Here is a 13,494-nt window from a genome sequence, read left to right as displayed (position 1 = left end):
GATTCATGTGCTGACTCCCATGGCAGAGTTATTGTAATTCAGGTAAGAGAATCCATGTCTCTCTCATGGCTTAACATTTTGATGGAGAAAAGAATAACCCTGAGTTCTACAGAGAGCTGGGGGAACAAAAGAAGAGATGAGATAGGGGAATGTTACCCAGGGCAATTCATTTGTGCTTCATGTAATTTTCCCCAATGGATGGTACTAACCCATTCTAATTCAATTTTATTTCATTTTAAGTTCTGAACTCTTTCCCTCACATATTCTCTTACCCCATCCATTAAGAAGGCAAGAAAAATAAAACCTGCTAATAATATATATAGTTAAACAAAAACAAATTCCCACCTTATCTACGTTTTTTAAAAGTAAGAAAGGAAGGAAGGAGGGAGAAAGGGAAGAAAGGAGGGAGGGAGAGAAGAAATAAATGAAAGAAGTGAAGAAAGGAAGGAAGGAAAGAAGGAACAAAAGAAAGAAAGAAAAAATATTCTTCAATATTGAGTCCATCACCTTCCTACTTGAAAATGGAGAGCATGTTTTATCATGAGTTCTCTGGAATTGTGATTGGTCATTGTGTTGATTAGAGTTACTAAATATTTCAAAGTTGTCTTTACAATATTGTTGTTACAGAAATTGTTCTTCTGGTTTTGTTCACTTACTTTTGCATTATTTCATGTAAGTTTTTTCCAGGCTTTTCCTGAAACCATCCCTTTCCTTGTTTCTTATAGCACAATAGTGTTCCATCACCTTCATTTTCCATAACTTGTTCAGCTATTCCCCAATTTATGGGCACCCCCTCAGTTTCCAATTCTTTGCCACCAAGAAAAGAGCTGCTATAAATATTTTTGTACATATAAGTACTTTTCCTTTTTATTCTTTTTGGGATATAGACCTAGTTTTGGTATCATTGGGCCAAAAGGTATGCATAATTCAATACCTCTTGGTGCATAATTTCATATTGCTTTCCAAAATGGCTGGAGAGCTTCACAGTTGCATGAATAGTATATTAAAGTAACATGTTTCACCCATTCTAAGCCTCCCAGAAATTACTTAATATCTGAGCCATCACTTATCTTAAGAAAACTGACCAGCTGGTTCTGAACCTCATGTCCTATGCCTTCTGCCTGATACCATCTCTTCCTTTAAAAGGCCCTTCCTTTCCAGCTGCTAAAATGTTGCATGAATGTTTAACTCCTTCCAGCAATCAGGAATGGCTCTCTGGGGGTTAGATGTAAGAGGAAGAAATGAGATTGTGAGCAGGCCTGGGAGAGTTTACACAAAGAGCAATTTGTATCTTAAGATTGAGTAAGTGACCCAGTCGTGTTTGGGGCATTCAGACCTGGAAGGACAATGAGAGAAGGTTTAAAGAGGTTTGCTGTTGTTGTTTTAATTTCTCTCCACAAGAGGCAGTTAGTCAATAAAGATTTATTAAGCACTGAATATGTGTCAGGCACAGTGCTAAGCAATGGAGATAAAGAAAAGAAAGGCAAAGGACAGTCCTTGCCCTTGAAGACCTCACAATCTAATAGGTGAGATAACATGCAAACAAATAAGTATAAACAAGCTATATGCAAGATAAATGGGATATAATCAACGTAGGAAGGCCACTAGAATTGAAAGGGTGGGGAAGGCTTCCTATAGAAGGTAGGATTTTAGTTGGGATTTAAAGTAAGCCAGGGAAACCAGGATATAGAGATGAGGAAGGAAAGCATTCCAAGCATGGGGGACAGCTTGAGAAAATTCTCAGAACCAAGAGATGGGATGTCTTGTTTGGGGAACAGCCAGGAGGCCAGTGTCCTTGCATCAAAGAGTATATTGTGGTGGGAGGTTGGGTGTGAAAGATATAAGAAGACTGGAAAGGTTGCAGGGGAGGAGGACACTAGGTTATGAAGGTTATGAAAAGATTTGAACACCAAACAAGCTTTTGTATTTGATTCCGAAGATGACAAGTAGCTACTAGAGTTTATTGAGTAGAGGGAATAACTTGGTTGGATTTGAGCCTTAGGAAAATTGCTTTCATGACTGAATGGAGGATGGTTTGGAACGGTAAGAGATTTGTGACAGGTAGACCAATCAGAAGAGTATTCCAATAGTCCAGGTGTGAGAAAATGAGGGCCTGCAGCAGAGTGGTGGAAGTATCAGAGTAAAGAAGTTGGCATATTTGAGAGATGCCACCAAAGTGAAATTGATAAGCTGTGGTAACTGATTATATATGGGGTGTGAGATAGAGTGAGGACTCAAGTATGATGCATAAGTTGTCAACCTGGGAGACTAGAATGATGGTGGTGCCCTCAACAACAGTGGGGAAATTTGGAAGAAGGGAGGGTTTAGTTTGGGCATATTGAGTTCATATGGACATTTGAAATGGTTAATAGGCAGTTGGAAATATGACACTGGAAATCACCAGTGAGGTTAGATTGAGAATCATAAGCAAAGAGATAATAATTAAATCCATGGGGACTGATGAGATCACCAAGTGACATACTATAAAGGGAGAAGAGAAGAGGGACCAGTACTGAGCCCTGAGGGACATGCCCATTTTGGGGTGTAATCTGGATAAAGATCCAATAAAGGAGTCTGAGAAGGCAGAAAACAAATTTAACCCTTTGTTCCTTTGGCTACTCTTGTACTATGAGTGTGTACAGCAACAAATAAATTCCACATAAAATAAGTGGATTCAAATGAATGAGCACTTGCTAGTTGGTAGAGTCTGATGTAAGCTATGCTGTGTAATGGAGAATTGTAATGCATTAATCCTCATGAGGCCTGCTGAATCTTCCAAGGACACACACCTCAACAATTCACAGAATCTCAAAGGATCTCATGTGGTCTAGTGGAAAATTGAAAACTGCAAAGGATTTGGAGATGACATATTGAATTGAAAAATAAAGCCCTTCTAAATCATCTCTGACAAAATAGTCATCCGAGTTCTACTTGGCAGTCTGTCCATAACCCTCATCCTCATCTCCCTTGGCCTTCACCCCACTAGAACTGTGGAATCTCTCTCAGGAGAAACCAACTTCTGATGGATAAGTTTTCATCTTATCTTGCCTAGAACCAGATTTTCATGCCACTTTCTGGCTCTTTTTTAATGTTTAATATTAATATTTTAGTTTTCCAATTACTTGTAAAAATAATTTTTGACATTCATTTTTTGAAATTTTGAGTTCCAAATTCATTCTTTCCCTCTCTTCCCTCCCCCTTCCCTAAGACAGCAAGCAATTTGATACAGGTTATACATGTGCAGTCATGCAAAACACATTTCCTATTAGTCATATTGTGAAAGTAAAGACCCCCAAAATTATTTTTTAAAGGTAAAAAAAGAAAATACTTTTATCCGCATTTAGACTCCATCAGTTCTTTCTCTGAAGCTGAATAGTATTTTTCATGATGAATCCTTTAGTATTGTCTTGGATCTTTATATTGCTGAGAATAGCTAAGTCATTCACAGTTGATCACCACACGTTATTACTATTACTGTGTACAATGTTCTCCTGGTTCTGCTCACTTCACTTTACATCAGTTCATGTTTCTTGATTTTTCTGAAAGCATCTTGTTCATCATTTCTTATAGCACAATAGTATTCCATCACAATCATGTTGTTCAACCAGTGATCAACTTGTTCAGCCATTCTCCAACTGATGGGCACCCCCTCAATTTCCAATTCTTTCCCTCCACAAAAAGAGCTGCTATAAATATTTTTGTATATATAGATCTTTGGTTTTTTTTAAATCTCTTTGGGATACAGGCATAGTAGTGCTATTGATAGGTCAAAACGTATGCATAGCTTTATAGCCCTTTGGGCATAGTTCCAAATTGCTTTCCAGAGTGGTTAAATCAGTTCACAACTCCACCAACTGTGCATTATTGTCCCAATTCTCCCACATCCCTTTCAACATTTGTCATTTGTTTTGTCATGTTAGCCACTCTGATAGGAGTGGAGTGGTATGATATGACTATAAATAGCTTTGATTTCTTTGTCTGAAAATTGCTTCTTCATATTCTTTGACCATTTATCAATTGGGAAACGACTTATATTCATATAAATTTGACTCAGTTCTCTAGATATTTGAGAAATGAAGCCTATATCAGAAAAACTTGCTGTAAAAATTGTTCCTAGTTTTCTTCTTTTCTTCTAATCTTGGCTGCATTTGGTTTTATTTGTGCAAAACCATTTTAATTTAATGTGATCAAAATTATCCATTTTACATCTTGTATTGCTTTCTATTCCTTGTTCACTCATAAATTCTTCCCTTATCCTAGATCTGACAGGCACATTTTTCCATGCTCATCTAATTTGCTTATGGTATCATCCTTTATCTCTAAATCATGTACTCATTTTGACCTTAACTTGGTATATAGTGTGAGTATTGGTCTATGCCTTCTGTTGTTGTTCAGTCATTTTCAGTTATGTCCAACTCTTCATGGCCCCTTTAGGAGTTTTCTTTTCAAAAATACTGGAGTGATTTGCCATTTCCTTCTCCAGCTCCTTTTATAGATGAGGAAACTGAGGCAGAGAGGGTTAAGTGTCTTGCCCAGGGTCACTCAGCTATAAAGTATCTGAAACTGGATTTGAACTCATGAAAATGAGTCTTCTTGACTCTCCAAGCCCAGTGCACTATCTGCTGAACCATCTAGCTACCTGGTTTCTGCCAAACTGCTTTTCAGTTTTTTCCTGCAGTTTTGGCTAAATAGTGATCCTTTGTCCCAAAAGCTGGGATTTTGTATTTCTCAAGCACTAGATTACTATGGCTATTACCTACTATGTCTTGAGTACTTGACCTATTCTACTGATTCACCACTCTATTTCTTAGCCAGTACTAGATTGTTTTGATGATTACCACTTTTTAATACAGTTTGAGGTCTAGGACTGCTAGGCCACCTTTCTTCACATCTTTTTTTCCATAAATTCCCTTGATATTCTTGACATTTTGCTCTTCGAGATGAATTTTGTTACTATTTGTTCTAGCTCTATAAAATAATTTTTGGTAGTTTGATTAGTATGGCATTGAATAAGTAAATCAATTTAGGTAGAATTGTCATTTTTATTATTTTGGCTCAGCCTACCCATTAACAATGAATATTTTTCCAATTGTTTAGATTTGACTTTATCTGTGTGAAAAGCGTTTTGTAATTGTGTTCATATGGTTCATGGGTTTCTCTTGGCAAGGAGACTCCTGAATATTTTATATATTGTCCACAGTTATTTTAAATAGAATTTCCTTATCTCTTGTTGCTGGATTTTGTTGGTATTACATAGAAATGTTAATAATTTATGTAGCTTCATTTTATATCCTTCAACTTTGATAAAATCATTAATTATTTCAACTAGGTTTTTTTTGCAGTTGATTCTCCAGGATTCTCCAAGTATACCATCATATCATCTGCAAAGAGTGATAGTTTTGTTTTCTCATTGCCTGTTCTAATCCTTTAATTTTTTCTTTTCTTATTTCTATAGCTGACATTTCTATTGCAATATTAAATGAAAGTGGTGATAATATGCATCCATGCTGGACTCCTGATTTTACTGGGGAGGCTTCCCATTACAGATAATGCTTGCTGTTGGTTTTAGATATATACTACTTAATATTTTAAGGAAAATTCCATTTATTTCTCTGTTTTCTAATTTTTCAAATAAGAATTAGTATTGTGTTTTGTCAAAAGCTTTTTCTGAATCTATTAAGATCATCATATGATATTTGTTGGTTTTGTTATTGATATGGTCAATTATGCTGATGGTTTTTTTAATATTGTGCCAGCCCTGTGTTCCTGGTATAAATCCCACCTGCTCATAGTATATGATCTTTGTGGCATATTGCTGTAATCTCCTTGCTATAATTTTATCTAAATTTTTTGCATCAATATTCATTACGGAAATAGGTCTGTAGTTTTCTTGCTCTATTTTGTTTGTTCCTTGTTTATGTATCAGCACCATATCTGTGTTATAAAAGAAACTTGTTAGGACTCCTTTGTCTGTTTTCCCAAATAGTTTAGATAATATTGAAATTAATTGTTCTTTAAATGTTTGGTAGAATTCACTTGTGAATTCATCTGGTCATGGGGATTTTTTCTTAGGGAGCTCATTGATGGCTTGTTCAATTTCTTTTGCTTTTCTTTTCTTTTTAATTTGTGAAAAAAAAGCAAGCATTTCCATAATATAGTAAAATTTTTAAAAAGATGATTATACATGAAACTGCAAATATGTTATGTACAATTTACTATTAATTCTAAATATGCAATAAAGTTTTGATAGAAATTTATTTTTTCTTTCTTCCTTGCACCCCTTCTAGAGTTGGCTACCATTAGACACAAGTATGTAAATATATGTAAAATCATTCTATACGTACTTCTATTTATCAGTTCTTTCTCTAGATGCAGATAGTGTCTTTCTTCATAGGTCCTTTTTAATTAATTTGTGTATTTGTAATAGTCAAAATGACTTAGCTGCTCAACGTTGTTCTTAAAATAATATTCTTTGTTCTCTTGGTTCTGCTCATTTGGCTTTTGATTATTTTATATAAGTCTATCTATGTTTTTCCTCTTCTGTTAATCTGGACAATTTATATTTATGTAAATATTCATCCATTTCACTTAGATTGTCAGATTTATTGGCGTACACTTGAACAAAATAGCTCCTAATAATTGCATTAATTTTATCTTCATTAGTGGTGGGTTCATTCTCTTCATTTTTGATACTGGAAGTATGATTTTCTTTTCTTTTTTTTTAAAATCAAATTAAACAGTGGTTTATCTATTTTATTGGCTTTTCACAAAAACATCCTCTAGTTTAATTTCTTAGTTCAAGGGGTTTATTACTTTCAATTTTATTAATCTCTCCTTTGATTTTCAGGATTTCCAATTTGGTGTTCAATTGGGGATTTTAAATTTTTATCTAGTTTTATTTTTTAGTTGCATGAATAATTGATTTGTTTCTTATTTTATTAATATAAGAGTTGAGAGATATACATTTTCACTTAAGTACTGTTTTGGCTGCATCCCATAAATTTTGGCATATTGTTTCATTGTTGTTATTCTCATGAATGAATTTGATTGTTTCTATGATTTGTTCTTTGACCCACTCATTCTTTAGGATCATATTATTTAGTTTCCATTTAATTTTAATCCATGTTTCCCTGGCCCTTTATTAAATGTAACTTTATTGCACTTTGATCTAAAAATGATGTATTTACTATTCCTGGTTTTCTGCATTTGATTGTGAGGTCTTTGTGCCATAATACATGGTCAATTTTTGTGTAGGTGCCTTGTACTGCTGAGGAAAAGGGATATTCTTTTCTATTCCCATTCAATTTTTTCCAGAGGTTTATCATATCTAACTTTTCTAAAGATCTATTCATATCCTTAATTTCTGCCTTGGCTTATTTTTGGTTAGATTTATCTAATTCTGAGAGGGTAGAATTGAGGTCCCTTACTACTAGGTTTTACCATATATTTCATCCTGTAACTCATTTAACTTTTCTCTTAAGAATTTGGGTGCATATATGTTTAAGATTGACATTATTTCATTGTCTATAATACCTTTTAGCAACATGTCATTTCCTTGCTTATCTCTTTTAATTAAATCTATTTTTTATTTTGCTTTGTCTAAGATCATTATTACTTCTGTTGTTTTTTTACTTCAACTAAAGCATAATAGATTCTGTTCTAGCTCTTTATTTTAACTCTGTGCATCTCTCTGTTTCAGGTATGTTTCTTATAAACAACATATTGTGGAATTCTGGTTTTTAATCCACTCTGCTATCTGCTTCTGTTTTATGGGTGAGTTCATTCAATACACATTCACAGTTATGATTCCTAACTATGTATTTCCCTGCATTCTATTCTCCACCCCTATTTATCTTTCTCTTTCTCTCTCATTTCACCTTTTCCATCCTCAAAAATGTTTTGCTTCTGACCACAAACTCCCCAAGCCACCCTCCTTTCTATCAACTTTCCCTTCTTATCCTCCTCACCTCCTATTTCCCTGTAGGATTAGATAGATTTCTATACCTGAGTTGTTTATTAACTCACTGAGCCAATTCCAAGAAGAGTGAAGTTCAAGCATTGCCCACCACCTCCCCAATCTTCTTCTCCACTGAAAAATCTCTTTTGGTGCCTTTTTCATGTGAGATAATTTACTCCATTCTGCCTCTCCCTTCCCCCTTCTACCAGTGCATCCCTTTTTCTCACCTTTGAATTTTGTTGTTTTAGGATATCATCCCATCATAATCAATTCACACTCATGCCCTTTATATATAGTCTTTCTAACTACCCTAATGATGATAAAGTTCTTGGGAGTTACAAGTATCATCTTACCATGCAGAAAAATAAATAGTTTAACCTTACTGAATCCCTTATGATTTCTCTTTCCTGTTTACCTTTTTATGCTTCTCTTAAGTCTTGCATTAAAATAAAATTTTATGTTTAGCCCTTTTCATCAGGAATACTTAGAAGTTCTCTGTTATGTTAAATATCCATTTTTCTTCCTCAAGGATTATACTCAGTTTTGCTAGGTAGGTAATTTTTGGTTGTAATCCTGGTTCCTTTGCCCCCAAGAATATTATATTCCAAGCCCTCTGATCCTTTAATGTAGAAGCTGCTAAATCCTGTGTTATCCTAACTGTGACTTCATCTTATTTGAATTGTTTTTTTCTGGCTGCTTGTAGTATTTTCTTCTTCACCTGGGAGCTCTGGAATTTGGGTTATAATATTTCTGGGAGTTTTCAATTGGGATCTCTTTCAGGAGGAGATTGGTGGATTCTTTCAGTTTCTTTTTTACCTTATGGTTCTAGGATATCAGGGTAATTGTCCTTAATAATTTGTTGAAATATGATGTCAAGACTCGTTTTGATCATGATGTTGAAGTAGTCCAATAATTCTCAAATTATCTCTTCTAGATCTATTTTCCAGGCGTGTTGTTTTCCAATGAGATATTTCACATTTTCTTTTATTTTTTTCAGTCTTTTGATTTTGTTTTATTGTTTCCTGATGTCTCATGGAATTATTAGATTCCATTTGCCCAATTCTAATTTTCAAGGAATTATTTTCTTTAATAAGCTCTTGTACCTTCTTTTTCATTTGGGTAATTCTAGTTTTTAAAGAAATATTTTCTTGTGTTTGTTTTTTTGTTTGTTTGGTTTTTGGTTTTTTGGCTAGGCAATGGGGTTAAGTGACTTGCCCAGAGTCACACAGCTAGTAAGTGTTATGTGTCTGAGGCCATATTTGAACTCAGGTCCTCCTGAATCCAGGGCCTGTCTTCTATCCACTGCTCCACCTAGCTGCCTCTAAAGAAATATTTTCTTCGGTGAATTTTTGTACATCTTTTTCCTTCTTTTGTGGTTCCTTTACCAAACTGTAGATTCCTTGCTCATACAGCACAGTGCCTTCTTTGATGCCATGCTGGGCGGTCCTGTGCCAGTGTCTTCTATATCTCACAACTGATTCCAAAGTTCTCTAGAGATACCTTGAAAATATCCTCATATGGCTTATTCTGAACTCCATCTGAGCACTTGCCTTGCATAAGGTCTCTGTAAAACAATCTTTTAGGCAAACATACATTTGTCATTTGAACAGGTTAGCCAATAGGAGTTGCCCTCTCTGCAGTAGGGTTTGAATGCTTGGCAATTTACTTTGAGAAATGACCTCATTGTCCAGTACCTTATCTTGCCAGGTGATCTTCAGAATCTTCATAAGACAATTCAAATGGAAGTGATTCAATTTCATACTAAGGTGCTGGTATACTGTCCAGGCTTCACAGGCAAACAGCAATGAGGTCAGCACTATGGCTCCATAGACCTTCAATTTGGTAGGCAGTCTAATACTTCTTCTCTCCCATACTTTCCTTTGGAGTCTCCTAAACATTGAGCTAGCTCTGGCAACATGTGTGTCAACCTCATCATCTATGTGTACATGCCTAGAAAGTATGTTGTCAAGGCAAGTGAACTTATCCACAGCATTCAAATTTTCTCCACTTGCTATAGTCAGTGGTTCCACATATGGATGGTACAGTGCTGGCTGGTGGAGAACATCTGTTTTCTGCTAAAATGTCAGGCCAAAATTAGCACAATCAGCAGAGGATCTGTTGCATCTCAGCTCAGAGGTTGCATTGAGTACACAATCATCTGTGAACAAAAAGGTGTGCACTCAATCTTGATCATGTGGTTTTCTACTCTGACTTTCATATCCCAGGGTTAGGCCCCCATGGATCTTTGAGTTTACTAGTACTGAGTCTTCAGAGCCCTCTGTGGTGCTTCAGGATAGACTGGGTACTTTGGAATTTTGGGGCTAGGGTGTCCCAGTCTAAGTGCCGCCCTGCCCAGATTGGTGGCCTGCTGTTCCTGGTCACTTCCAATGATCTTATTTTGAGTTTTTGACCGCACTGGGGCTTTCTTGGGAGAGTACTCTGCTTTCAGTGCCTCTGGATATAGAGCCTTGCAGATTACATGTATCTCTGCCCTGTCTCTGGTCCTACTGATTGGCCACCAGCTTGTCTGCCTAAATTGGCACTGTCAATCCCAGAAGCCCCCTTTCCTATTGCCAGTAGGCTTCTGGCTGACTTTTTGTGAAGTTCTAGGTTGGAATAAGTCACTTACTGCAGCTTCTCATTGTATTTCTTGATCCTTATTTGGCCTCATGTGATTGTTAGATTTTTGATACAATAGGTATGTGGGAATTGGAATGCCTGCCTTCATTTATGTACAAATTTTGGCTAGAAATATGAAGGCCTTTTAATTCCGCTCTTCTATATTAGCTTTTTCCATAGGCTGTTATTATTATTATTGTTACTTTATTATTATTATTATTATTCACATACATTTGGTGCCAACTTCCAATTTTATGTCAATGTTATGGTATGTGTGGGATTATAGCTGTTAGCATAGCAACGAAGGTAGTGGAGTTAAACTGTGGAGGCAGGAAAGCATAAGCTATAAACCAGTAGTCCTTGAAGAGTATTCCAATCTCTTTTCCCTGTTGGTCTTGCTTCAGCCAATATATACATATATACATATGGATGGATGGATGGATGCAAGGAGAAAAAGAACCTTCTATAGTAGTACTTGGAAAGTAGTCCTTATTATGCTGAAGGTGGTGCTATGGTATACCAAGCTGTATGGTATAGTTATCTTCAGAGTCAGGTATTCATAGGTACCTTTGTATTTCTCTTTGTTGGGTCTGCTATCTCTATCTTGTGAATGTTCCTCTGAAGGTCCTTGTGTGCCTTGTTGTGCTTTTGAGTTTCCTGAGGTCTTTGAATGTGAGGGATTAGTCTAAGATGAATATTTGTTGTAAAACGAGGAAAATCCATCAACTCAAAAATACCCTTCTGGGCAAGTTTTTATACTTTCAAGGCTTGTAGATGTCAGAGGTTAGAGGTCTGGAACAGTAGCTCTGTTCTGTGTTTTTCTCATTCTCTCTTCTAGCTTCAAAACCCTCCTGACTTTCTTTGCTTTATGTCCCTTCAGAATCAACTGTCTTAGATTGTGTAATCTAATTTACTGCTTATTGATATATCTTGTATTAATGTTCTTAGATCATTTTACAAGACTATGGCTAACTTTTCCAGTTAGATTATAGCATCTTGTATGCAGAAGTTTCATCCTTTTTTTGTTGTTGTTATCTCCTAAAGTTTATATCTAGGACAATACTCTTCATACAGTAGGTGTTTAATGAATGTTTGCTTACCGACTAGCATGCCTTTTTTAATAGTCCTCTCTTAACTCCATTCTTCTCTGCATATCCTTATCTCTTCCCTAACCTAAAGTGTAGGGAAAATAATTCTTTTCAAGGGGGGAAAAGAAAGAGATTGGTGGGACAGATATGGAATGGAACAAAAAATAGAATCTGATTTTGTGGCATTCAATTCACATAATATTTATTAAAGAAAATAGGCAGCTCATCCTGCCCCCTGCCATCTCTACTACCATCTACATTGACCTAGGATCATACACTTTCTGTCAATCAGAGGGGTTTCAGAAAGTATATGAGCATGACAGGGTAGAACTAAATGCAAATTGAAATTTAGAATCTACTTATTACCAAAGGCAGAAACTCGAAAATGTCTTGTACTTTACTGGCTGTCTGATTTAACGTGCACAGAACAAAATTTTATCACAAAAGCTGGTTATCACCAAATGCAGCAGAACATGGCCTCATTGTTGCACCAGACACCAGTCCATGTGGCTGCAATATTAAAGGAGAAAATGACATCTGGGACTTTAGTACTAGTGCTGGTTTTTACATGAATGCCACTGAAGAACCTTGGAAAGTCAACTATAGGATGTATTCTTACATATCAGATGAGCTGCCCAACCTGATAAATTCCAATTTTCCAGCAGAGCCAGAGAAGATATCTATTTTGGGCCATTCTATAGGAGGCCATGGAGCTCTGGTTGTGCCTTGAAGAATCCCAGAAAACACAAAAAGTCCATGTCAGCATTCTCTCCAATCTGCAATCCAATGCTCTGTTCTTGGGGGGAAAGGCCTTCAGTGGATATTTAGGATCAGATCAAAGTATGTGGGAGGCATATGATGCTACTCATCTTAGGAAGTCTTATCCAGATCAGTTGGACATATTAATCAATCAAGGCAAAGATGACCAGTTCCTTAAAGATGGGCAATTACTGCCTGACAACTTTAGAGCTGCCTATGCAGAATGGAAAATTCTAGTTGTTTTTACATTACAAAAGGGATATGATCATAACTACTATTTCATTGCAATTTTTGTTAATGAGTAATGAATTTTTTAAATTTTTGCTAATGTTAATGTTAAAATGTTAACATTTGTAAATAATCAGGCGTAATGCAAAATATTTGAACACATAAAGCTTCATATATGTGTAATCTCACAATTATAAAAGTTACCTTGTAAACTGAACTTTCAAAAAGATAGAATTACCTGTTAAAAATCACTGCCTATGAACATTAATTTTTAATTTTTATCCAAGGCTGACCACCTTCTGAATAAATATATAAAATCAAGCAATCCCTTTTTGTTCCCCATAAGTACCCTGTTAAAAGACATCATAACCTAGGGGCAGTTTGAAATCCTTGTAAAATTAAGTTTAAAGGATCACAGAATATGTAAATGATCAAGTTGACTGTAAAGAATAGAGCTATTCAGATGTACTTAGGGACGTGACAATAAGCTGTTGGTCACTGGGTGTATTAGTTCTTAAAGAACTAAATTGTGGAAATGTATCTCAGTAACTGAATAAAGAGACAATGGAAAGGAAAGGAAAGGAAAGGAAAGGAAAGGAAAGGAAAGGAAAGGAAAGGAAAGGAAAGGAAAGGAAAGGAAAGGAAAGGAAAGGAAAGGAAAGGAAAGGAAAGGAAAGGAAAGGAAGGAAAGGAAAGGAAAGGAAAGGAAAGGAAAGGAAAGGAAAGGAAAGGAAAGGAAAGGAAAGGAAAGGAAAGGAAAGGAAAGGAAAGGAAAGGAAAGGAAAGGAAAGGAAAGGAAAGGAAAGGAAAGGAAAGGAAAGGAAAGGAAAGGAAAGGAAAGGA

At 35.8% G+C, this 13,494-nt stretch overlaps 1 pseudogene; it reads left to right on the top strand.

Annotated features, from left to right (window-relative positions):
* Positions 1 to 12,728, top strand: part of LOC144454376 (S-formylglutathione hydrolase pseudogene) — a 122,055-nt pseudogene extending 109,327 nt beyond the window's left edge.
* Positions 12,729 to 13,494: the final 766 nt, after the last annotated feature.

This window comes from Phascolarctos cinereus, unplaced genomic scaffold (genome assembly GCF_003287225.1).
Source record: "Phascolarctos cinereus isolate Bilbo 61053 unplaced genomic scaffold, phaCin_HiC Scaffold_726;HRSCAF=1367, whole genome shotgun sequence".
In the NCBI taxonomy this organism is placed as follows: domain Eukaryota; kingdom Metazoa; phylum Chordata; class Mammalia; order Diprotodontia; family Phascolarctidae; genus Phascolarctos; species Phascolarctos cinereus.
The sequence above is the reverse complement of the archived record's forward strand: the minus strand, read 5'-3'. Positions and strand labels throughout refer to the sequence as shown.